At 39.1% G+C, this 27,718-nt stretch overlaps 1 protein-coding gene across 2 annotated transcripts in view; it reads right to left on the minus strand.

Moving 5' to 3' along the window:
• The window catches only part of SPATA16 (spermatogenesis associated 16), a 302,953-nt gene extending 277,287 nt beyond the window's left edge, over nt 1-25,666 (minus strand). The window contains exon 1 of one of the 2 annotated variants that reach the window (XM_020980514.1): nt 25,188-25,666. The gene's annotated coding sequence lies outside the window, so the exon portion shown is untranslated. Of the gene's footprint in view, nt 1-8,947; nt 9,162-25,187 lie in introns of those variants that run through there. The other variant, XM_078147301.1, reaches the window with a different exon arrangement.
• Nucleotides 25,667-27,718: the final 2,052 nt, after the last annotated feature.

The following is a 27,718-nucleotide window of genomic DNA, read 5'->3' on the forward strand; positions in this document are numbered from 1 at the left end:
CTTCTCAGCAATGCAAGGATCTTAGACAACTCCAAGAGTCTCATGATGGAAAATGCTATCCTCATCCAGAGAAAAACCTATGGAGTTTGAATACAGATCAAAGCATACTATTTGCTCTTTTTTTTTCTCTTCTGTTTTGTTTTGTTTCTTCTTCCTTGTGTTTCCTCCTATTGGTTCCAATTCTCATTTACAACATGACTAATGTGAAAATGTTTAATAGGAATGTATATGACGAGCCTATATCAGATTGCATGCCATCTTGGGGAAGGAGGTGGAGAGGGTGAGGGGGAAAATTTAAAACTCAAAAGCTTATAGAAGTGAATGTTTAAAATAATTAAGAATAAAAGGGAGGTAACCCACCTATAAACTCTTGACCACTTCCCACCCAATGCTAATTACACAAAAGATCATTACAAAAGAGTGAATGACAAATAAATGAATGAATACATCCATAGTGAGCAGAAATCAGAGAAGTTATATAGATTGGAATGTGTCAAAAATACAAAAGAGTGAATGAATTTTTTAAATGGGAGATGAAAATTTCCTCTACCAAGAGAGGTTCTGAGCTCACCCAAGGGGAAATAACCCAAATTCTCTAGGGAAGCAAGCTGAAAATCAGATCATATTGAGGTGCTGGCTTCCATTACAAGTCTGCTTTCCAAAGTCCATCTTTCTCTTCCCATGTGTCACAAGTCTGTACCTGAGAGAGTCTGGAACCATGTATGTCTTCTCTTAGACGAGAATGAAAAACATCCCTCTTCCAAACTCTCTCACCAACCTAGCCCTTCAGTGACACATCATTCTCTCCTCCAATCCAGCATCACATTCCACTGTACCATAGGGCTCCCTCGGTAATGGGGGTGGGGGTGGGATGCTGCATTCCATAAAAAGCATAAATGTAATATCGAACTGACACGTTAAGTTGACAAAAGAGTTGAGTTTAAAGTCAATGACCTTTTTTAGGGCAAATAATTATTAAATATGAAAATTAAAAGAGTGAGACAAATCATAGAATTTTTAGAGCTGGAAGAGAGCTTTTAGGGATCTTTTAATTCAGTTTTGACCCTCCTACCTCCCTTCCCCCTTCCCATAGGTGAAATCAATAGGTTGAGGTTGCACAGCCCTGTAGGGGCAGAACCAAGATTTGAACCCAAGCTTTGTAATTCAATGATCTTTTCACAATACGATGAGCCAGTGAGCCTAACTCAATAAATATTTGTTAGCCTCTTACTTTGTACTTCATCCTGCACTAGGAAAAGGTGATACAAAGAAAGAAAAGAAATGGTCTCAGTCTTCAAGGAGTTACCATTCTACCAGGTGGATACACTGTGTGCGCAGACAAGGAAATGCAAAGCATATTCAAAGGAATTTCAGAAGGATGAGAATATTCACCGGTGGGGGCTCCTAAAAATTTCCTATAAGAGACGGCATCTGAACTGTGACTTGGGGCTTCTAAGAGGCAAGAGTGAAGGGTGATCCCTTCCAGGCACAGGGCATGGAGATGGAAAGTATCAGGCTCAGGTTAGGAATCAAAAGCAAGGACATTTTGCTAGAATGTGGAGTGAGTGAAGGAGGGTAAAGTCAAATAAGCCTGGAAAGGTATAGTGGGAGTGAGAACATGGAGAGCTTTAAACATAGGGCCAATGAGCCTGGGTCTTATCTTAGCAACAGAAGGGAGTTACTGAAGACTTTTGAGCCGAGGAGTAAAACTACCAGACCTGAATTTGAAGAAGATTAATTTGGTAACTTGATTGAACTGATTAGTAAATAGAAACACAAGGATTTGGCTTGCAAATATCATTGTTTGGCTCTTTGCAAATGTGTGAACATAAAAACTGGGTATTGAGGATTCCAAATGAAAGAGGGGGAAGAGAATAAACCTTTTACAAGGACCTACTATGTGCCAGGTACTGTGCTAAATATTTTACAAGTATTTTCTTGTTTGATCCTCACAACCTTGGGAGATAGATGCTATTATTATCCCTCTTTAACATATGAGGAAATGGAGACAGACAGAGGTAAAGTGACTTGGCCTGGTCTGAGATAAATTAGGGACTTATTACCTTTACAAAAGAATTCTGTATTATTGCATTCAGTTATGCATATCATTAACACTAAGAACAGCTAAGTATACACACTAGTATTTGAGAGCAGGGAGTGTCAGTGAGTAGAACAGTGCTTGGTCCATTGGAGATATCCAGTAAATGTGCTAGAATGATTTACCAATCAGGTACTGCTTCCCATAAGAGGTGGAGCCTTCAAGGCTCAGCCAAAGGACCACCTCTTACATGCTTCCTACCCTGGTTATCTGATAGTACCATAGGGGACAATGGAAAGAATACTGGCTTTGGAGTCTGAGGTCTGGGGTTCAAACCTACCCCCTGTGTGCCCTAGGACCAATAATTCTACTGCTCCAGATCTCAGTTTCCTTATCTGTAAAATGGCAGAGTTTTGACCAGATGGCCTCTGAGGTTCTTTTCGGATCTTGACATTTGTGATCTTATGATTTCCATGCATGTTAGGGATTCTCCATTGTATATGTTGGGTTTCTACTTATCTGTGTTCTCCTTCTCTTCCAAAGAATGTAATCTCCTTGAGGGCAGATAACTGTTTCATGTTAATTTTGTATTTCAGGGCCTAGCACAATGACTGACACATAGTAGGTGCTTCATAAATATTTGCTGAAAGAATGAGCTGATATCAGAAAAACCTGGAAAACTTGCATGAGCTGATGCAAAGTGAATGTACTCTGTGCAAAGTAACAGCAGTATTGTAAGATGGTCATCCATGAATGACTTAGTTATCAGCTATACAATGATCCAAGATGACTCTGACAGACTTATAATGAAAAATGCTATCCATTTCCAGAGAAAGAACTGATGATGTCTGAATACAGATTGAGGCATACTTTTTTTTTTGCTTTATGTGTTTTGAGGTTTTTATCTGTGTTTTCATTCACAACATGACTATTATCGATATGTTTTTCATGACTACACATGTATAACCTATATTGAATTGCTTGCCTTCTCAATGGGGGGAGGTTGGGAAGGGAGAAAATTTGGAATTCAAAGTTTTAAAAACAAATGTTAAAATTATTTTACATGTAACTGCAGAAAATAAAATCCTAAACTAAAAAAAAAATTAAAAAAAAGAATGAGCTGAAAAGAAGGTAAGGATTCTTTTTAAAATTATTTATTTATTTTTAGTTTTCAACATTCACTTTTATAAGATTTTAGTTCTAAATTATCCCCCTCCTTCCCCATCCCCTTCACAAGATGGCATGCAATCTGATATAGGCTATAGATGCATGATCATGTTAAACATATTTCCACGTTAGTCACATTGTAAAAGAAGAATCAGAACAAAAAGGAAAAATCATGAGAAAGAAAACACCAAAAAAACCCAATAACAACAATAACAACAAAATCGTATGCTTCCATTCGCATTCAGACTCCACAGTTCTTCCTGTGGATGTAGATAGCATTTTCTATCATGAATCTTTTGGAATTGTCTTAGATCATTGTATTGCTCAGAAGAGGTAAGTCTAGCAAAGCTGGTCATTGAACAACGTTGCTGTTGCTATGTACAGTGTCCTCCTGGTTCTGATCACTTCACTCAGCATCATTTCATGCAAGTCTTTCCAAGTTTTTGTAAATCCACACGCTCACCATTTCTTATGGAACAATAGTATTCAAATACATTCATATACCACAACTTGTTCAGCCATTCCCCAATGGATGGGTGTCCTCTCAATTTCCAATTCTTGGCCACCCAAAAAAGAGCTGCTATAAATATTTTTGTACATGTAGGTCCTCTTCCTTTCTTTATGCTCTCTTTTGGATACAGCCCTGGCTAGGTCAAAGGGTATGCACAGTTTTATAGCTCTTTGGGTGTAGCTCCAAATTATTCTTCAGAATGGTTGGATCAGTTCACAACACCACCAACAATGCATTAAGTGTTCCAATTTTCCCACATCTTTTCCAACATCTATCATGTTCCTGTTTTGTCATGTTAGCCAACCTGACAGGTGTGATGTGGCACCTCAGAGCTATTTTAATTTGCATTTCTTTAATCAATAGTGATTTAGAACATTTTTTCATATGACCATAGATAGCTTTAATTTCTTCATCTGTTCATATCCTTTGACCATTTATCAATTGGTGAATGATCTGTTATTGTTATAGATTTGACTCAGTTCTCTATATATTTTAGAAACTAAGCCTTTGTCAGAGACACCGGCTATAAAAATTGTTTCCCAACTGTCTGCTTTCCTTCTAATCTTGGTTGCACTGGCTTATTTTGTGCAAAAAACTTTTTAATTTAATGTAATCAAAATTATCTATTTTGCATTTCAAAATGTTGTATATTTCTTGTTTGGTCATAAATTCTTCCCTTCTCCATAGATCTGACAGGTAAATTATTTCTTGCTTTCCTAATTTGGTTATAGTTTCACCATTTATATCAAAATCACGTGCCCATTTTAACTTTATCTTGGTATACATTGGAAGATGTTGGTCTAAACCTGGTTTCTGCCATACTGTTTTCCAGTTTTCCCAGAAGTTTTTGTCAAATAGTGAGTTCTTATCCCAGAAGCTGGGGTCTTTGGGTTTATCAAACAGTAGATTACTATAGTCATTGACTACTGTGTCTTGCATACCTAACCTATTCCACTGATCCACCGCTCCATTTCTTAGCCAGTACCAAGTAATTTTGACGATTGCTGCTTTACGATACAATTTAAGACCTGGTATGGCTAGGCCACCTTAGTTAACATTTCTTTTCATTAGTTCCCTTGATATTCTGGATCTTCTGTTCTTCCAGATGCATCTTGCTATTATTTTTTCTAGTTCTATAAAATAATTTTTGGGTAGTTTGATTGGTATGCACTGAATTAGTAAATTAATTTAGGTAGAATTGTCATTTTTATTATATTAGCTCAGCCTACCCATGAGCAACTGATATTTTTCCAATTATTCAGATCTGACTTTATTTGTGTGAAAAGCGTTTTGCAATTGTTTTCAATATAGTTCCTGGGTTTGTCTTGGAAGGTAGAATCCAGGTAGGGATTCTAAAAAGAAGAAATGGTAAGGCATGGGGGACAATTGACGTAGAGGAAAAAGGAAGACAGGTTTGGGGAGGAGCTAGGAGGTATGTTGGTCTGGATTTGAGAGTGCATGAAAGGGATGAGTATGAAATCAGCCATAGACATAGTCTGGAGGACAGACTGCACACTGGAGATTATAATCCAAAAGAAAAATCTGTAAAATCTGGGAGACAAAAACATGCAAAAATACTTCTAATCCAATGCCAGACACACTAAGTGTCAAAAGGAAGGTGCAAATAGAGTGGGAAAAAGGAAAAATTCTATCTAATTGGGGTTGTGAGAGAAAAAAATAACTTTTAAATAATAATAGTAAATGATAATTATAATAGCATTTAAGCTTAAGGTTTGCAAAGCACTTGACATGTCTTATTTGATCCTCACAACATCCCTTGTACAGTTAGCACTACAATTATTCCCATTTGACAGATGAGGACACTGAGACATGTGACTTGCCCACGGTCACACAGAAAGCGTCTGAGACAGGATTTGAACCCTGGTCTTCACGAACCCAAACTCAGTGTTCTGCTACTCTTTGTCTGACTCTGTCCAGCGGAGTGCTTTTAGAAAGCAGCCTCATTGGTTCAGATGTAAATGACCATTCTCCTCAGCAGCACGGACACCAATGAGAATGAGTAGCACAGTCAGTTTATATCACCCTCCTGGGACTGCTAGAAGCTTATTTCTTGCTCCGGAAATTATGGGAGTCAAAAAAAAAAAATCTCTGTCTCCCAGGGCCTTCACCACAAAACCGGAGATTATAGAAGATTGCTCAGTCAGTTGTAAGTCTTAAAAGAAAAGAATTGTTCTGTGACATAATGAAATGAGTGAACGTTTTGGCTATCAAAAGACTTGTGAGTCCTGGCTTTGCCAGTTACTAAACTGTGTGATCTCATTCCAGTCACAATGTCTATGAGCCTCAGTTTTCAAGGCCAGAAAATGAGATTAATGATACTTCCATTATCTACCTCAGAGGTTTGTTTCAAGGAACTGAATAAGCTAACATAGTGTGTATACATCTACACATACGTACATGCACACACACACACACACACACACACACACACACACACATATATATATAGTTTGTGTTTATATGTATACAATGAATATATCTATATATTATGTATATATGTAACTTAGTAAGATCCTTGGAATAAATGCATACTATATATACATGTGTGTATGTGTTTACACATGTGTGTACATAGAGTCTATGTGCATATACATGTGTATATATGTACATATATAAAATAAACATTCTTTGTCAATCATACAGTGTCTAATCAGTGAGACTTGGGGGATAACTGTGCTTTGGGGAGCTCTGAAATTGAGCACTGAGGTATGATGTGATTTGAAGAGGAGCCTGAAGGCAAGGAGGAGGAGGCTTTGCCAGCTAGTGCTAAAAATGACCTAAGGCTCATATCCAAGAGTAGTTTGAAAAAACAACAAAAGTTTTCACAGTTAACTACTGCTACATCCTACATAGTTCAGGAATTTTCTTGGCAATATGCTGATTTTTTTTTTTTGTAGGCATGTGTGCTAACACTGTAAAGTGGGTCAGTCACAGTTACAGCTGGTCCTGATTTGGTATATCCTTCATTAAAAACATAAAAAAAAAATTCCAAAGTCATGAGCATCTTGAGGAAAGTTTTAAACCTTGCTCCATCCCACTGGCAAAAAGCTCTTGTCTAATTTCAGAAAGTCAGTCCAAGCTGCGATCTACTCAAGGCACTCTGCCACACAGAGGTGTGGAGAAAAATATTAATTTTCTTCCTCTTGTTGAGAATCCAACATTTGTCCAGAACAGAAACACCTGTTTATCTTGTAGCAATATGGATCTCACTCCAAGAATTTCCCATTTCTTGACAAATACTATTTAACTCACAGTATAAAGAGGGAATCATTATTCTTATCACCATTTTCCAAAGGAGGTGGGGGAAAGCCCACCACTGAATTAAGCTCTTTTCTTGCCGAGGATCCCACACCTAATCTGGAAGAGCCGACCCTAGCACAGTAATCTCAGGCCTCCAGATTCTCGTGGGGTGGTCCATCTCTCTACCTCGAAACCTTGCCCACCACATCGACACGCTGTTGACTGATAGCATTCTCTCCATGAACCACAAGCTGGAGAGGAGTTTCTGCAGCCAAAACACTGATGTGTGTTTAAAAAGCAAATCACAGCATGCACTGTTGGGGGACTGTGTGTCTAGGAGAGCTGCCATTTTTAACTAAGGGTATCCAGCTCCCAAACAGTGACAGCTGATCTGCTTTTTACACTGTTGACACACATGCTGGAAAACAAATGGGTCCTACCAGCAACATTCCTGGACTATGAATTATTCATGGATTTTACATGAGGCACTAGAAATCAACCCTGAAAGCTGACTTTTGGATAGCCCTTGGACAGGTAAGCAATTTGTCCATTCATTAAAACCCCACCAAAACCAAGGGCAAGGTAGGTGGGGCTGCCCCTCTCTGCCTTTTTTTTCCTTCAAGATTGCCCTACAGGTTCAATTTATGCTATACATATTACAGTAAACATTGGTGGTTGGGGGAAGAGTGTGGCACACTCCATCCAACTGTATGTAAGTTTGCCCAACTGGCATTTTTTCACCTTACTAAATTTAAAGATGTATACCTATATACATGATATGAAAAAGAAACAGATTTTAATAAAATGTAAATGACAATTAGTCCTCTCAGAATCAAGAGGACCTGGATTCACGTCCCCCCAACTGTGACATATATTAGTTGTGATACTGGAAAATTCAGAAGATCCTAGATTTGGAGCTAAAAGCAACCTTCAGAGGTGGAAACTGAGGCTCTGAGAGGTTACCCAGGTCACACAGCTACTAAACATCACATAATTTTAACTTTAGTCCCAGCCTTTGACGCTTGACATCTCTGCTCTTCCAGTGGGATTTTTTATCAGCCAGCCTTCAACAAATGTCCTCATTCTTGGGATAATCTTCTAAAACTTTCTGTTTTCCATCCATGTTATTGTATTGTCACTGTTTCCAGTGTGGATTATATATCTCTTTTGAATAATTCTGTATTATCATTCAGTAAGCATTGTGATAGTCATAAGCATCATAGTGTCATATGTTTGGAGGCTGGAAGGGACCTCAGAGACCATTTAGTCCAGAGGTTCTCAGCCTTGGGTTAAGATTTTAGGGGATCTGTAAGCCTACATGGGAAAAAAATACATCTTTACTGTCACTAACCTCAAACTGAAGGTTAGCATTTCCTTTAAATATTTAAAAATGTTATTCTGAATAGAGTCCATTTCTATTTCACTGGTCTGCCAAAGGGATCCATGATGCTAATAAGGCAAAGAGACCCTCTTCTAGTATAACTTCCTCATTTTATAGATGAGAGGAGGCTCAGAAAAGGCAAGGGACTCGGCTTGGGTCACAAAGCTAAGTTTCTGAGATAGGATTTGAACCCAGGTCCTCCTGGTTCTGACTAGTAAGCACATGAAAAAATGACTTGGTCAGGCCATATAGTTTCTCTGCCCTCACAATGTGATCAGCCATGAGGAGCATTTAGGAAGATCATACTGCAAAAAAAAAAAAAGGAAAAAAAGGGGGCAGCTGGGTGGCACAGTGGATAGAGCACTGGCCCTAAAGTCAGGAGGACCTGAGTTCAAATCCAGCCTCAGACCAAACACTTGACACATACTAGCTGCGTGACCCTGGGCAAGTCACTTAACTCCAATTGCCTAAAAGCAAAAAAAAAAAAAAAAGGAAGATCACACTGCCTAGAATTCCCTTCCCGGTAGACGCTGCAGCCTTCAAAATGGCGGCAATCACTGTAGGCAAGCATGCATCTAACCATGCCTACCTTCTTTTATGCCTTGCTTAAAAGTTAGAGTCACAAGCTCAGTAACCACCCTCTCGTTGCTTCTGTCGAGGAGTCTGCTATGATCTGAACATCAGGAGAGACTTCTGGTGAGTTTTACCTACTAAGCACATGTATCTTTGTAGTTGACTGTACTCAACAAATACTGAGGGGCTTATCTTCTATTCCTCTCGCCTCTTAGTTGTGTGACCATGAAGCCGTGGTCTACTGTAAAAGAAGGAAAAAGAAAAAGAAACAAAAAATCTCTAAAAGCCAAAGCAATCTGTGAAAGCTGAATGTTCTCATCTCATGGTGCCATCGAGGTCACCTTGGACACGTGTACAGATGAGATTCTGATAAGAATTTTATGAAGGTGAAAAGTGGGTTTCTAAACTGGTTCAGAAGTTATTGGTGCCCCTTCGGTCCCCTCTTTTTTATGCAATAAAATTTATTTCTAATATTTCTAATATTATTTCTAAAATAAAATTTATTTCTAATCAAATATTTAAAGCTGGAGAATACCTCAGAGGCCAGTTAGTACACCCCCCTCTCATTTTAGAAAGAAGGCCCAGCAAGGTTAAGTGACTTGCTTACAGCCACACAGGCACCTAGGAATATTTTGGTGCCTTCAGTCAAGTGCTCATTAAACACCTACCATGGGCCAGGCGCTGTACTAAGCACTAGGGATACCCCAAAACAAAACAAACAAACAAACGAAAACCCCAAACCAAAAACAGCCCCTGACCATAGCTCAGCCATAGAGCTAAACGCCTAGAGAGCTAAGCCCTCAATGCTACCCAAATCACATCCCTTCTAGCACAGATTTCCTCTTTGTGGCTGCTTTGCCAGGCTGCCCTATTCTAAAAGTCCATTTCATTTTTCTTTTGGCACCTCGGGGACTTGGGTTTTAGAATTCAGTGGTGGTGAGTCTCCAGGCACTGATGACAATCACAAATCATCAAAGGACTGCGACAACCCCATTTTATTGTCTTTTCAGTCTTACCTACGGATAATTTGGGGTGACTAGATGTTACCTGCCCTGTTGCGTGCTCGCTCCCCCTCCCTCACTCCCAGATTCCCACTGATCCTCACAATGCGTCTGGCAATGCTATTCACCATCTTCTCTCATTATGTTTAACAAATGAGGCAGCGTGTGGGGTCTGAAGACAGAGGACTTTAGTTTCAATGCAGTCTGTGATGTTCACCACTTCTACGACCTGGGCCTCAGGCCTCATGGGGTCAGACTGGACACATCGGAGGTGTCTCTTGGCTCTAGATTCATGAGCATATGCGGGCTAGGACTGGGTTACTTTACATTCTAAATCAGTGTTGCCTTTGGCCGCTGCACATTGTTGCTTAATAGATTTGACTTCATCTGTAAACCCCTTGAGGGCAGGCATGTTTCATCTGAATCTGTAATTTCTTAGTACAGGGAGAACTCCCAGGACGTTCTCTTCACCAATGCAAGTCAGTACTCCTGCAAACACAGCATTCAAGACTTGCCCAAAGCACTGAGGAGTTAGGTCCCACAGGATCACAAATACAGGATGTGCTAGAGGCAGGATTTGAATCCAGGTCTTCCTGACTTCAAGGCCGGCTCTATCCCTACCTCACCCATACTGGTACACAGTAAGAGCTTAATAAATGCTTGTTGACTGAGTGATCTTTTGTTTGACTACCGAAGCTAGGAAAGCATGCAGCTTATCTAAGTAATAACAGCAACTAACATCAATAAGAAAGTGTTAAGGTTTGCAAGGTACTATGCAAAACACTGTTATCTCATTTCAACTTTGCAATAACCCTGGGAAGCAGAGGATAAAATATCCCCATTTTATAGATGAGAAAACTGAGGCTGACAGCAGTTAAGTGACTTGCCCAGGGTCCCATAGCTTGTAGGCATCTGAGACTGGATTTGAAGAAGGGTTTTTCTGACTCCAGACCTAGCATTCTATCCACTGAATCACCCTGCCGCCCATAATTTGCTCAAGATAACCTAACCAGACTACTTGACCTCAGCAAGGTCAAGAAAGTAAGCCAATAAGCTCATTAGCTCTGCATTGCTCCTGCTGGCACGAAGGTAGCTGTATTACTCTTGCTCCCTGGAAAGCGAAGGGAATGATTTATAAGTGAACGACTTTATAGACACGAGATAATGATCCTGCCGCTCTACAAAGTATTAAGTATTGGATGAATAATTGACAATTAAAAAAAGATTTTTTTTTAAGTTCTCACTCTGATGGTTTTTGTGTGCTATCTTTTTATGGTTTCATTTTAAAAGTTTTTCCCAGCTTAAGCAGTGACAATGTTTATTTGGAGAAAATGGATTTCTATGTGGGAGCAGTGAATGCTGTGTGTGTGAGAGAGAGAGAGAGGAAGAGCAAAACATGTTGGAAACGTTTTCTGGATTTCGTTTCAATCATTTTTCAATTATCTTTAATGAAGATTTAAGGTTTTATGGATTTTGGAAGAGTCTGAGAACTGGTTAAATATTAATCACTCGTTTATAATTTCCCGATTACTCTTTGTTCTTGGGAAGATTGTGAAGCCAAATAATGGCTTGAGAAATTGGCAAACCCTTGGGTTTGAAACTTTGATCTAATAAACTACCGGCTCATACCTCTCTATACAGAGTCTCCCCAAAATCTCTCTTCCATTCTAAGCTATTAAGCTTAATAAAGATGTTTTAAAAAAAATTCAAAGCTATTTAGGTGTAAAACTGCACCAAGACTTTTGGGACACCCTGTATGATCTTCATATGTACATGAGAACCCAAGCTCTGCAGGAAGGTCACTTCAGGGGCTACCTTTTCCACAGGGCATTGCCTGATCTCTCCCTCCAAGAAATGACTTGGTCTGTATCTTTTATTTACTTAGATTGTAGGTATGTCATAGAATGTAAACTCCTTGATGGGAGGGGCTGTTTTCATTTTGTTTTCTTAGCAGCTGCAACCACTAGCACTTAAAAAAACAAAAACAAAAACAAAAACCAGATCTGTGGTTTCATTGGTAGAAGGAATTCTGGGTATGGAAGCTCCCTCTACCAATGCAGATTGCCCCCTGCTCTGTCTGCAACCTACAGTTTTAGGGAGTTACTGGGGTTGGGGGGGGCATTGAAAAGTTAAGTAATTTACCCTGGGTCACTTTGCCAATAGGAGTTAGACTTGACATTACCTAAATCAGGGGTGGGGAACCTGTGGCCTTGAGGTCATGTGTGGCCCTCTAGGTCCTCAAGAGGCCCTTTGACTGAATCCAAACTTCGCAACACAAATCCTATTCTGTCAAAGGGATGCACTTGAGGACCTACAGGGCCACATGTGCCCTCGAGGCCGCAGGTTCCCACCCCAATCTAAACCAAGCTCCTCCTCATTCAAGGCCATTGTCATTTTGCCTCTTGCCTCCACAAAGCAAGGTTAATAACTGCTTTACTGAATTGAATTCCTGCAGTTTCATAAGACAACTTCAATATCTGCCAGACTAGGACACCCCCATTGTGTTGTCTCCCCCAAATAGAACATGAGGTCCACGAGGATAACAACCGTCTTCCATTTTTTGTTTTTTGGTGTACCCAGGCGTTAGCATCGTGCTTGGCAAATAGAAAGTATTTAATAGGTGCTTTCTCTCTCCTTCCTTCCTTTCGTTATTCCTTTTTTCCCCTTCCTTCCTTCCTTCCTTCCTTCCTTCCTTCCTTCCTTCCTTCCTTCCTTCCTTCCTTCCTTCCTTCCTTCCTTCCTTCCTTCCTTCCTTCCTTCCTTTCTTCCTTTCTTCCTTCCTTCCCTTCCTTCTTTTTCTCCATTCATTTATCCCATATCATCATATCCCCAAATGTCCATCTACATATCAGAGAAAACAAATAAGTGCAAGGTTTAGACTTGCTTATCCCCAAACTCTGGGTTCCCATAATTAGCCTGGAAAAGAGAAAACTTTTTGGAACACGTAGCTGTCTGAAAGTATTTGAAGACCAGTCACCTGGAAGAATTTGCCATCTTCTGCTTAGCTCCAGAGGGCAGACTGAAGAACCCGTAGAAGATACAGAGAGCAACAGAGAGAAACTTGGTTGAAGGAAAAAGCGAACTCTCTAACAACTAGAGCTATTCAGAAATAAGAAGGGGTGCCATGGGAGGTGGTGGGTTCCCCTTCCCCAGACATCACCCAACAAGGGTAGATGCCATGTTCCAGCACTTGCACTGTTTCCTGTTTGTTTCCAGGTTAGACGAGATGGCCCCTGGCACCCCTGCCTCTGAGGTTCTGGGATTCTCTTGTGTCTCTCTCCACGTTAGCTGAAGGTCCTGATGTTAAAAGACGGGAAGCTGACTCACTGGCACCTGGGTGAGTCAGGAGGTGTTTGTCTGGAAACACCCCTCGAGTGAAAAAACAAACAGGAAACAAAAGTGACAAGCAAGAAAAAGGGCTGGAAATGATGGTGTTAGTGTGTTGGTGTAAGACTGTGTGTGTGTTGGGGGCAACTGCAGTACTTTACCTCCATGCCTCCTATTTTTGAATTCCCCAGAGGTCCCAGCACCCGAGGCCTGAATTATACTATATTGAATTGGAGGGAGAAATTCTACCAGGAGAAGTACATTTCTGAAGCTCTGTTCTGCTAAATTAGTGGCTGTGGAGAAGGGGAGTGAAGGTGGGGAGCCCCCTGGATTTCCCCTGGAAGCAGGGGCTAGAGTTGGGGAGAGGATGGGCTTTTATTCAGCTCCCTAACTTCTAAGGAGATACAGAGCTTACTTCCTTATCTTCCTCCCTTTTCTTCCCCTCCAACTCCCTAAAGTCTGGAGTTGAAGGTGCCAAGGGTCTGGGGGAATTATGGGATTGAGTAGATTGAGAGCAGAAAGGGATTGTAAGGGCCAGCTGCTTCAATACCCCTTCATTTCCTGATGGCTAAAGTGTTGGAAGAGAGCTCTTTAACACAGGAATTCTTAAACCTAAGGGTCACAAACTTAAAATATATATATATTTCTGATAATTATATTTCAACATAGTTTCTTTTTTAAATCTTATTTATTTAATATATTTTAAAACATTCCTCAGAGAAGGCGTTTATGGCACCCAAAAGGCTTAGAGTTCCCTATATATCATTATTTATATTAATATTGATTTGAATATTAGTGTTAATTGGCAATTGGATTCTACTAAAAAGCAAATGGAGTTTGTTCAGCCTAACAGCTATATAGCATTTTGTAAATAGTATAATACTCAAAGTGTTCTAAAAACAAGTTCACAGAGCCAAAATAGACCTTGGAAGCCATCTAATCTGACTCCTACATTTTACAGATGAGGAAACTGAGGCCAAAAGTCATACAACTATGTAAGTGGCAGGGCTGGGATTCAAACCAAGATCCTCTGGCTCTCACCCTAGGGACCTTTGTCAGTGTCCTACTTGCTTTCTTATTGGCAGAGGATGGTTAGGGTTTGGGGTATACTGATGGAGAGGCAGACAGGTGGTGCAGTGAACAGAGTGTCAGGCTCAGAGTCAAGAAGACTCATCTTCCACAGTTCAAATCTGGTCTCAGACCGTGTGACCCTGGGCAAGTCACTTAACCCTGGGGTTTGCCTCAGTTTTCTCATCTGCAAAATGAGCTGGAGAAAGAAATGGCAAACCACTCCAGTATCTTTGCCAAGAAACCAAGAAACATATGGGGTCACAGAGAGTTGGGCACAATTGAACACCAAAACACTGATGGAAAATGATTATAGTTCTTTTTCTTCTACCTCAAACCTCAGTTTAAACACAGCTGTAATCAGGAGACCATCAGCCAGGGTCACAAACCACTCATTAGGCTATAACTATACACTGTCCTTCTCTTGTAGGGAAATAGAAAGGAGCTGGTTGGTGGCAGATGAAATTCACACAATCGTGTGTGCAGGAAACAGACAATACAATTCACCCTCAAACGTTAACTCGGATGATCTCTCGAGACAGCGCTGAATTCTTTTGTTTAAGTAATGCTGGCTAATAGGGATTTTAAGTGGTAGCTGGTGGGAGGGCATGGAGGCATTCGTGCATGTGAAATCAGAACAACACCCACAGGGTGGAATTTCTTGATGAAAGAGATTTTAGAAGGGAATCAAGGACCTCCTGAAGTTACAGCTCCTGTCACTTGGAAAGTCATATTTAGGTTCAGGTCTGGGAGTGGGGGGCAGGGTCTAACAGACAGGGGGAAAAAGAAGAAAGATATTAGCAACCAAGGTTCGTTTTCTGTTTTTTTTTTTTTTACTTTTAACAGCTGCCTCAAAAAGAATGACGTATGATTTTTCTCTTATTTTTAACAGTCTAGATTTCATCTAGGGTGGCTTACTTTAAAATACACCATGCACGCTTTAGTTTTAATGGAAGAAGAGCTAAAATAAATAGCAAGACATAAGTGTGTGATTTACTGGGAAGGACAGAATGACTAAATCGTATATTCAAAGGAATTGAGATCGGGAACTCTGATTTCTACTTGGCAGCTGTAATTCCGGTTTATGGGTCTTCCTGAAACAGTTTTAAATAGGTTACCTTTATTCCAATCATCAATCTCCTACTTGTCAGCTTGTAATACGCCGTCAGAGTCAGGTTAAACTAATGTAGGACATATCTAGGAGGCCATGCATGACTAACATTGTCTCTGGAGTCAGAACACCTGGGTTTAAATCTCGCTCTACCCTTACTACCTTTATGACACGGGGAAAGTAATCTAGCTTCCTGGGACTCTGTTTCCTCATGTGGGAAATGAGGAGGTTGGCCTGGTTGGCTTCTGAGGCCCCTTCCAGCTCTAGGATTCTTTAAAAAGGACTCTATTTTAATGCTTTTATCTCTGTCAATCAATCAATCAATCAATAAACATGTATCAGGCACCGACTATGCTCCAGGTACTATGCTAAGCTCTGGGGATACAAAAAGAAGCAAAGGACGGTCTCTGCCTGGAAGGAGCTTGCATTCTAATGAGAGAGACAACATGCAAACAAATATATAGAAAGCAAGCTATATACAGGAAATAGGAATTAATGGTGGAAGGGTACTGGAATCAAAAGGGATTGGGGAAGGTTTCCAGTAAAAGATGCTATCGATTGATTAAAAAAAGGGCTCTATTTTAATGCTTTAGCCTTTGTCAGATCAGACCATTATGTCTCAAAGGTTTTTTTTATTTCAAATCTAATTATAAAGCAATAAAAACCTACCTATGTTTCTACTAAATTTATCCACAGCATTCTTAGCTCATTTTTTGTTGTTGTTGTTGTTCAGTCATTTCAGAAGTGTCCAATTCTTTATGAGCCCATTTAGAGTTTTCTTGGCAAAGATACTTGAGTAGCTTGCCATTTCATTCTCTGATTCATTTTACAGATGAGGAAATTGAGGCAAACACAGTTAAGTGACCCTCCCAGAGTCACACAGTGAGTAAGTGTTTGAGGCCAGATTTGAACTCAGGAAAATGAAACTTCTTGACTCTGGGTCAGTGTTCTATCCACAGTGTCAACTGGCTGCCCAGCTCTTACATCACACTTGGACCAAATACATTTACCAAATACAAATACATTTGAAACTTTCCAAAATGTATGGGTTAAAATGAATTGCTCATACCTATATTTTGCTATCTGTGTCATGTATCTGTAGTACCTGGGACAGCCCCTCTTATATGTGGGCTTCTAGGAAAGCTATCCCAGGTTTAGGGATTTTGTGAAGCTCCACTGAAGCCTATGGCTTATAATCTCCCACCAATATATTTGCTTTTACCAGTCATCCAGAACACATTTCAAAACAAAAGACAAGTCAAATAGCATAAAATGACATTAAAAATAAATGGGGAGAGGGCAGCTATGTGGCATAGTGGATAGAGCACCAGTCTTGGAATCAGGAGGACCTGAGTTCAAATCCAGTCCCAGACACATGACATTTACTAGCTGTGTGACCCTGGGCAGGTCACTTAACCCCGAGTGCCTAGCAAATAAAAATAAAAAGAAATAAAAATAAATGAGGGAAACAGGAAAGAAAAAAAAAAGGAGAAAAGAGCTGGTGATCCCAAAGGTAAAACTTATCTTTCTATAATAATATAAAAAGGATTAAAACTTGAAGAATAATTAGAATTAATATTTTAGTAAAAGAAATATAATTTGTTTCATTTAACATTCTATCTATTTAATAGTTTTCATAGTTGAAGTATGTAGAAAAGATTAAGATAGATTTCATTACCTTTAGGCAACTTCAAGAATAACTAGAGAAAAATGTTAGAATAGAAATTAGATTTAGTATTTCAGTCAATCAACAACTATTTATTAAACATCCACTAGACTTGGGTTGGTATTAAACCCTAGGAATACAAAGGTAAAATTTATGAAACAGTCTCTGTCCTCAAGGACATTTCTTTAGACTTGCTTATAGCAATAAGTGTGAATGATATGAATTCTCCCATAAAAGAAAAAAAAGAATTACATATTGGATCAAGAAACAAAATCCATGAATAGGTTGTTTATAGTAAGTATATTTAATAGAAAATATCATGCATGGATATAAATCAATAGGTTGGTTTAAAATAGATTATGCCACTACAAGTTCAAAAAAGGGAGGCATAGAAGTAATGCTATCTGATCAATTCAAACTAGAAACCATTAAAAGAGACACAGGATATTAATTAATAGTGAAATATGAAGCATAGTAAATATGTAATATTTATAAATGTATAGGCACAAATATTTTACAATAAAATTTTGAAAAGAGGATTATCAGATATGCAAGCAGAAAAAGAAAACAATATAATAGGAGACCTTAATCCTCCATTATCAGAATATAAAAAATCAAATTAAAAGATTAACAGTAAAGAAATCCTTTATTTTAACTTTTTATTAAACTAATTGGTATCGGTAGATGTATGTATGCTGCTCAAGACCTTTTCATATTTGTGTTTTTATTCCCAGTATCTAACGTAGGGCCTAGAATACTGTAGCCAATTAATAAATGGTGACCAATTGATTGATATAGATAACTGAATGGAAGAAGGTAATTAATATGCACTCTTTTAGAGTACATATGAAACACACAAAAATTGATCATAAAAGTCCAAGAAAAATTAAAGGCAGAAATTATGCATGTCATATTATAGTACAATGCAATAAGTTAGAATTAAATAGTTAACATTAACAAAAAAAGTACAACTATACGGAAACTGTAAAAAGTTACCTTTTAACCAATGATTAGTTTAAAGGAGGGGGAAAAAAACAAGAGAAAATTTAAAAGACAATGAGAATAATAATACCACATATCAAAAACTATGGAATGAAGTCTAAGTGGTTCTTAGATTTAAATCTGATAATTCATAGGAAAGAAAGGGAGAAAAAAATTAACCTTTCATTAAGCTGGATAGGGGTGGGAGAAACACCTCAATCCAAAGGAAAGTTATAAAAAGAGATATTATAAAGCTAAGAGCAGACATGAATAAAGCACAATGAGAAGAGTGAAAATAATTAACTAACAGGTTAGTTTTTATGACCAATAAAATAGACAAATTATTTGACATCTCAATTTGAAAAAAAGGTGAGAAAAACACAAATTAGAAAACATACAAACTGGAAAAGAAAGGTCACAATAAGTACAAAAGAAATCAGGAATATTACTAGACAAAACTACCTAAAACTACATTCTAAAAAATGAGAGAATTTAAAGGAAAATTATTTACAAAATATATAAATTGTCTTGACAGAAAAGAAAATGAGTTCATTTGAACAGACAAATCTTAAAGTAAGAAATGACAAATCACAGAAGAAATACCTCACCTCATCTCCTCAAAAACCAAGCAAATAAAAAAAAAAGAACTTGCTTCCAAATGGTTTTATGACAGAGTTCTTTAAAATGGAGCCAAAGCCAAATAATCTTTATTTTATATAGCCTATGATGATTGAGGAAAGAGTGAGGTTGATGATTTTGCCTCACTTCAATGCAATTCATATGCAAGTCAAGACATCACCCTTGTGATGTCATTGGTCCACTTCAAGAAGGAAGAATGAACAACAGAGAAAGATTATTTTATAGGACTTTTCATGAGGCCAATATGGTATTGACTTTAAAACCAGGTAAAGATAACATAAAAAGAAAATTAAAGAGTGTTTTTCTACTGCGTATGCAAAAATAGGAAATAAAATATTAGCCAATAAAATATAGCAACATATAAGAATATTATTCACCATGATGGAGCAAAGTTTATACCAAGCAAGGATAGTTCAATATCAAAAAGACTACCAAAATAATAAGATATATACCTCAAAAATCCAACTTTACCTCCAACAAACCCCTATTAATATACACAAGAAAGATTTTGGTAAAAAAAAAAGTTTTCATTCCTGATAAAAATACTAAAATTAGTATGTATAGAGGAACTTTCAATATAGGAAAAAGTACCTAGAAAATATTAGACATACTTCATTAAAAACAGGTACAAACAAATTTAGGAGACCCTTTTATACCATTTTAAATTTGACTACAGTATTGGGAACTAGGTGGCTCAGTGGATAGAGTGCCAGACCTGAAGTCAGGAAGATTTATCTTTCTGACTTCAATTATGGCATCAGACACTTCACTAGTTGTGTGACCCTGGGCAAGTCACTTCACCTGGTTTGCCTCAGTTTCCTTATCTATAAAATGAGCTGGAGAAGGAAATGGCAAACCACTCCAGTATCTTTGCCAAGAAAACCCCAAATGGGGTCACGAGGAGTAGGACATAACTGAAACAACAACAACAAAAGTGGGAAATTCAAGCCATTTTGATCGATCAACAAGGCAGGAAAACATACATTAGAGGGTAAAAATGGAAATGAAGAGGTCAAAATATAATTATTTTCAGAAGGCCAACCCCCCCCCCCAACCAAACAGAGCAAATAAGTAAGTTACACAAAATCTAAGGCTATAAGAACCCATGTAGTCCTCCGCAATCATACTTACTAGTAAGAAACATCAAGAAAAGAATCCCAATTTACAACACCAAAATTATAAAATATTAGTGAATTAGGAATCCATAGGGCCTATAGATGGAGAATTTTATGTATACATATCTATACATACATAAACATACACATCCCTGTTATTTCCTTGATAAAGGAGACATTCTCAGTGGAAAATCAATGCAGATTAGAAACTTTTGAGAAATGTTTAGTCCTAGTTGTCTAGCTCACAGACACTTTGTATTGCAGGTGGGTTTTGAACCCACACCTTCTTGACTCCAAAGTCAATGCTAGCCCTCTGACATTCTGCCTCTCATAAAACTCTAATGACCAAGATAAGGGAAGATGTGAATAACTGGGGGCATACTCAATATTCATGGATGAGTTGGATTAATATAGTAAAAATGACAATACTACCCCAAATAATTTATCTGCTTTAATACAATACTAATCAAAACACCAAGGGGTTTCTTTTATAGAACTATTCAAAATCATAATGGATTTTCTATGGAAATGTGGGCAAGAATATTGAAGGGCATAGAGAAGAGCTGATAAAAAGACTTATGCTCCCAGACTTCAAAATATATTACAAAGCAGTTATCATTAAAACTCTCTGCTATTGAATGAAAAAATAGAGAAAGAGATCAATAGATGCTAGATATCCAACCACAGCTAAACAAAGCATTATTGACAGAACTTTACGTAGAAAATAAAAACCGAGGAATGCATTCATTATTTAAGAAATGTTATTTGAGAAAATGGGCTGTCAATTTGGTAGGAAGGAATTTGGACCCACATCTCATATCATATCTCCCTTTAACCTACTGCTCAATGAATCTTCGCTGTTTTTGTAAAAGTACCTTATTAGTTCATTTTTATTTTTATGCTACAAATACTTACTACTAAGTGACAAGTAGCTGGTGTTGGAATGGATAGAGTGATGGGCCTGGAGACCAGAAGCCCTGAGTTCAAATTGAGCCTCAAAGACTTAGCTGTGTGTCCCTGGGCAAGTCACTTAACCTTTATTTGCCTTAGTTTCCTTAACTGTAAATTAAGGATTAATAATAGCACCTACTATGATGTGCAGCTAGGTGGCGCATTGGATAGAGCACTGAGCTTGGAATCAGGAAGATTCATCTTCATGAATTCAAATGCAGCCTCAGGCACTTAGTAATTATGTGATTCTAGGCAAGTCACTTCACCCTGCTTGCCTCAGTTTCCATACCTATAAAATGAGCTGGAGAAGGAAATGGCAGACTACTCCAGTATCTTTGCCAAGAAGACCCCAAGGAGGGACACAGAGAGTTGGACAGGACTGAGAAATGATTTAACAACAAAACTTCCCAAAGTTGTTGTGAAGATTAAGTGAGATAATATTTATAAAGTACTCAGTATAGTGCCTCGTATACAGTAGGCATTTAATAAATACTCATTTCCTTCCTTCCTGTGCCAACTATAGCACCCTCTCGTATAATGTAGGAGAACAGCAAAAGAGTTAAGGAAAATAATCAACTTCATTAACCATGATTGATGGAACATGCCACATTTTGTACTCATAGCCTGCCACCTCTCCATTCAGAAAGAAGGAACATTTCCACATTAGTCACGTAGAATGAATATTAATCATACACTGTCCTGGGTCTTAGGGTCTTTTGCTTTTTTTCTCCATTTTGAAAGGCCTTTAATGGGTGAAACTTGACTGTTAACTTCTAGGAATATCTGTACATAAATTTTATACAAATAGTGTGGAAGCAACCTTAGCTCCCTCATGCACTGAATTTTTTAGATGTTTATTACTGATAATACCTACTTTCCAAATTTAAGTCTGTCTTATAATGAAGAAAAAGTTAAATAAAAAACAATTAGAATATTGACTGATTCTGACAAGCATTTATTTATGTATGCAACATTCTGCTTTTTAATGTTCCCCGCTTTTTTACTATATTAATATAACGAGATTTTAAAAGTTTGTCCATTTGATATTTGCATTAGTTTTGCTACTACGAGGTGCTGTTGTTGTGGGGGTCTTCTAATTGATTGTGAGCTGAGACAATGTAAAGGAAAGTTACATCTATCTACACGCGAGCTTTCTACATAGAGAACAATTTCTACAAATTTTCTACATATTTTGTCTTTATTTGGAAACGCTTTTTAGACTAGAGGTTTACACCCTTTGTATTTTTTTAACCTAAAATATTTCAAGTTAGAAACTTTGTACCTAGAAGACTTTATTTTTTTAAAGTTTATTTCAAGGAGCCTTGCCTCCCTGTAGTTCAACAGCCATGAACTTGGGTCAGTTTTCCAGAACAATCTGTTCTTTCCCCTACTTAACCACAGCAAGAAAAGACAGTGATTTTCTTGTAATGCCTTTTACAATTATTTCTCTTGTGAAAGACCTTTTAGGAGGAGCAGATTGAAAGTCACAAGCTCTTAGGGCCGATGACAATGATATTTAACAGGCCAGGGTTGGCCAGGGCATGATGGTAAAAGTACCCTTGGGAAACGCTCCCAGAGATGACAGTTGTGTGTTGACCCTGAGGCTTCAAGTGATGAAACAGCAGTATACCATGGCAACTCATTATTACATCCTCAGCCCGAGGGCTCACGGATGAGGCTGGAGGGTCATTTTGGGCTTCTCAGAGATGCCGTTTAACATATGCTTTTCTCTTTAAAACAGCACAGGGATCTTCCCCTCCTCACTGAAACCAGAGGAGGTTATTAAAACTAAGGGCTTTTTTGCCCCAGGGTACTTCCCATCTAAGAATGCTGGTCTGTCTGGCATGGCACCTTGAGTGGGTCCACACTGCCTGGAAGGGCAAAAGGGCTTTGATTCAACCTTTACCATCCCCACTCCTTTCCTTTAAACATTCTCGTACTGATGCAACACAATAAGGTGGAGGAAGAGTCTTTGAAATGGCCTTTGGCCACCCAGTTTATGATTTTTAAATCTCTTCTGGTAGAGCAAGGTGCACATTAATGTCAATGAGTGAACACGGTGGGGAAATGATGGAGATGTAGACTGGCCTAATGTCACAGTCAAGATCTGAAATATATGTGTGTGTGTGTGTGTGTGTGTGTGTGTATGTAGGTATGTATGTATACACACATGTATATATGTATTACATATATAATTGTATGTCATAATATATATGTTATTGTATATATAATTGTACATTATATAATACATGTAAATAATATATTATATTGTGTATATGTATATGTGCACACACATGCCCACATGCAATCTTTGATTGGATGTAATTCTAAACCAGGGTCTATGAGAGGCAGCAATACCATAGAGGATGAAATGGTCCACTTGGACTCAGAAAGACCTGAATTCCAGTCCTGCCTCATATGTTCACTAGCTATGTGACCCTGGGCAAGTCACCTAGTTATTCTTTTCCTAAGCTCACTCAGCTTTACAATGGGGACAGTAATAACAGCTATCCCATGGGGTTGTTGTGAAAATCAAATAAGATAAAGTAGGTAAAATTCTGCCAAAGTCCGTTTTTCTTAATTCTATTAGCTATAATTAATTATTATGACATAACATATGAATATGAATTATAGGATTATTAATAAGGCACACTAAACGTATGGGGCTGATAAGGGCAATATTTGTTCATCCCAATTCCCTTATGACTTATGCACATATTTCAAGTATTGGTGGCTTTCTGTAAATATAGTGATGATCTTCATTTTCTCTGGCTGCCCACCATGCCTAGAATGCTCTCCCCCTTTATATGTGCCTCTTTGCTTCCACAATTTCCTGTAAGTCCCAAGTAAAATCTCACCTTCTAAGGAAGCTACTCCCAAGCCCTCTTAATTCTAGCACCTTCTCTCTTTTATTTATGTCCTATTTATCCTGCATATGGCTTGTTCGCACATATTTGTTTGCTTCTTGTTTCCCCCATTAGATTGTGAGCTCCTTGAGGGCAAGAACTGTCTTTTGTCTCTTCTTTGTATCCCCAGCACTTAGCACAGTGCCAGACACAGAGTAGGCACTTAATAAATGTTTATTGACTGACTGACAGGTGCTCCAAAATCACTAGTCATTGTGAACATTTATAAAGGCCTATAAATGTTTTAGGGCAACTAGGTGGCACAGTGGATAGACCGCTGGGACTGATGCCAGGAAGACGCATCTTCCTAAGTTCAAATCTGGCCTCAGACGCTTACTAGTGGTGTGACTCTGAACAAGTCACTTAACCCCATTTGCCTCAGTTTTCTCATCTGTAAAATGAGCTGGAGAAGGACATGGCAAACCACTCAAACGTCTGCCAAGAAAACCCTAAAATGGGGTAACAAAGAGTCAGACACAACTGAAACAAGTGAAAAGCAACAACAAAAATAAACATTTTGTAGATTAAGAGAATGAATTGGAAAAAAAAAATGGACTAAATCCCCATGATTCTGAGACCTTTCTCAGGGCCTAGATCTCTTGCCAACAGAAAGGAAAGCTTTGCCAAAGGCACCTCACCTAGAGAGTACTAGTGAGACCTATTTATAGAGCATTCTCAAGTTGAGTCAGGTCAAGAAGCATTTATTAACTTCCTACGTAGGTGCCAGGCACTGGGCTGAGAGATGATGGGTAGGGCACCTATGGCCATCATCATTTTAAAGAAAAGGAAAGTGGGGCAGAGAGAACCAGGAATCACAAAGCTGGTTAGCGTCAGAGTGGGGACCGAGCCCAGTTCTGGGCTCTGTGACATACTTGGCCCATCCCTACTTAGTGACTACACCGACTTTCTAAGATGAGCTGGGTGGGCCCATGGAAGGCTTTTACCCTTCCTTGGGGTTTAACCCCCAAATGGGGTTTATTTGGGTCATACCCAAATATAATGATGAGGGCCTACAGCAGGAAGTGTCAGAGGAGAGAAAGGAGTTTATGTTGTTGAAGTAGAACAGACTGGATATGTTGGGTGAATGATAGTGAGGAGTAGAGGATGACAACTAGGTCATCTACTTCCAGGCCAGAGAAGCTTTTGTAGGTAGGGAGAATGAGGATAGGGATAAGGACGGACCTGGAGAATTGAGGTAAGGATGGAGATCAGGGTAGGGGTGAGGGTGGCCATGGGGATGAAGGTGGGCATGGGGATGGAGGTAGGGATGAAGATGGGGTTGGGGAGGGTCAAGATGAGAATAGAGATGATGGTTGAGAAGAGGATGGAGATAAGGGTAGAGATGAGGATGAAGTAGAGATGAAGATGGGTGTGGAGATGGGGATGGAGATGAAGTCATGGATATGAGATGAGGGTCCCCTCCTTTCACAGTTATTTCCCGTCCTCTCCCCAGCTGAAGCTGAGCTGCGCACGTTCATTTTCAAATCCTACCAGCCAAGTCCAGATTCTCCCCAGGGGGGCCAGGAGTGATGCCCTTCACAACAGCTACGTGCGACCTTGACCTTGGCCCAGGGCCGGCCAGCGCTACCGCAGCGCAAACGCCCTCGCCCTTTCATTCTCCCCGCGAGCCCTGCTTTTTTCTTTTTTTTTGAAACATCACATTCCATTGGTCCCTGGCACCGCCCCGCCCCCACCCCAACCCTTCCCCTTATGTGACCATACCACCCCCACCCCCCACCACCAGTTCTTCAAGCTCCTGCTCTTGTTGGCCTTGCCGGTGAAGGCGCGCACCTGCCCTCTCTTGGCTTTGGGGAAGGGGATGAGGCGGTGCGTGCGGCAGGGGGCAGGAGACATGGGCTGCTGAGGCAAAGCAAGGGTTACAAAGTTTCAGCCTTGAATGAACACCCCCCACCCTTTGTACTCAGATACAGCCCTGGAATAAATAACTCCTGTGGTGGGGTCTGTGTATTCGTGGCTTATGGGAGAGTTGTTCAATGAATGTCTACCCCCGTTCCCTGAGTCCTGCTGGCAAGGAGATCCTGAGAGTGGGAAGCGTGGTTCTACAGCCCTCTCAGCCCCACAAGCTCATTTCTTCACGACCCTGCCAAGTATGTAGGGTGAGGAGTCATCTCCCCATTTTCCAGATGAGATAGGAAGATCATTGAGAAAATGTTACATGAAGTGCACACAGTGATCCCCTTTTTCAAGCAGTTTAGTTCGCTTTTTACCCCGGTGCTTCAGTGCTCCATGATTGAGCTCATGCGGATGAACCCCCCACTTGGGTGTGCAGTGCAGTGTCTTGGCTTGCTGAAGCTGGAAACTGTACCACCACCTGGTCACAGGAGAAGGTTCACGGGATGTGGTAGTTTAGTGTAAATCTGAAGAAGGTGTAATTTTTAAAAATTAATTAATTAATTTTTAGTTTTCAACATTCACTTCCATAAGCTTTTCAGTTTTAAATTTTCTCCCCCTTCCTTCTCCCTCCCCAAGATGGCTTGCAATCTGATATAGGCTCTACATGTACATTCTAATTAAACATAGTTTCACATTAGTCATATTGCATAGAAGAATTAGAACAAGTGGGAGGAATCACAAGAAAGAGGAAACAAAGCAAAACAGAAAGGAAAGAGAGAGAGCAAATAGTATGCTTTGATCTGCATTCAAACTCCAAAGTTCTTTCTCTGGATATGGGTAGCATTTTCTATCATGACTCTTTTGGAGTTGTCTTAGATCCTTGTGTTGCTGAGAAGAGCTAAGTCTATCAAAGTCAGTCATCACACAATGTGGCTGTTACCATGTACAATGTTTCTCCTGGTTCTGCTTACTTCACTCAGCATCAGTTCATGTAAGTTCTTCCAGGTTTTTCTGAAGTCCACCTGCTCATCATTTCTTACAGCACAATAGTATTCCATTACATTCATATACCACAACTTGTTCAGCCATTCCCCAATTGATGGGCACCCCTCAGTTTCCAATTCTTGACCACCATAAAAAGAGCTGCTATACATATTTTTGTACATATGAGTCCTCTTCTGTTTTTATGATCTCTTTGGGATACAGCCTTAGAAGTGCTATTGATGGGTCAAAGGGTATGCACATTTTTATAGCCCTTTGGGCATAGTTCCAAATTGCTCTACAGAATGGTTGCATCATTTCACAACTCCACAAACAATGCATTAATGTTCCAATTTTCTCACATCTTCACCAGCATTTATAATTTTCCTGTTTTGTCATGTCAGCCAATCTAATAGGTGTGATGTGGTACCTCAGAATTGTTTTGATTTGCATTTCTCTAATCAATAGTGATTTAGAGCATTTTTATATAATTATAGATAGCTTTAATTTCTTCATCTGAAAACTATCTATTCATATCCTTTGACCATTTGTCAGTTGGGGAAATGACTTGTATTCTTATAAATTTGATTCAGTTCTCTATATATTTTAGATACGAGGGCTTTATCAAAGACACTGGTTTTAAAGATTCTTTCCCAATTTTCTGCTTCCATCCTAATCTTGGTTGCATTGGCTTTGTTTGTGCAAAAACTTTTCAATTTAATGTAATCAAAATAAACCATTTTGCATTTCATAAAGTTTTCTATCTCTTATTTGGTTATAAATTCTTCCGTTTTCTATAAATCTGACAGGTAAACTCTTCCTTGCTCTCCCAGTTTGCTTATAGTATCAACCTTTAAATTTAAATCTTGTACCCATTTTGACTTTATTTTGGTATACAGTATAAGATGTTGGTCTATGCCCAGTTTCTGCCATACTATTTTCCAGTTTTCACAGCAGTTTTTGTCAAATAGTGAGTTCTTATCCCAGAAGCTTGGGTCTTTCAGTTTATCAAACAGTAAGAAGGTGTAAATTTTAGAAGCTCTTGGGGATAAGGGACCCAGGTATCTCTTCAATTGCGAGTGAAGGATGCCCCTCCCCCAAACTGAATACAATGGTGAACAGTTTAGGCCCTTGTCAGCCTCACTGACCCATTTAAGCAATGATCTACCTTGAGAGAAAAGATTAAT

This window comes from Phascolarctos cinereus, unplaced genomic scaffold, assembly GCF_003287225.1.
Source record: "Phascolarctos cinereus isolate Bilbo 61053 unplaced genomic scaffold, phaCin_HiC Scaffold_7;HRSCAF=346, whole genome shotgun sequence".
NCBI classification, from domain to species: domain Eukaryota; kingdom Metazoa; phylum Chordata; class Mammalia; order Diprotodontia; family Phascolarctidae; genus Phascolarctos; species Phascolarctos cinereus.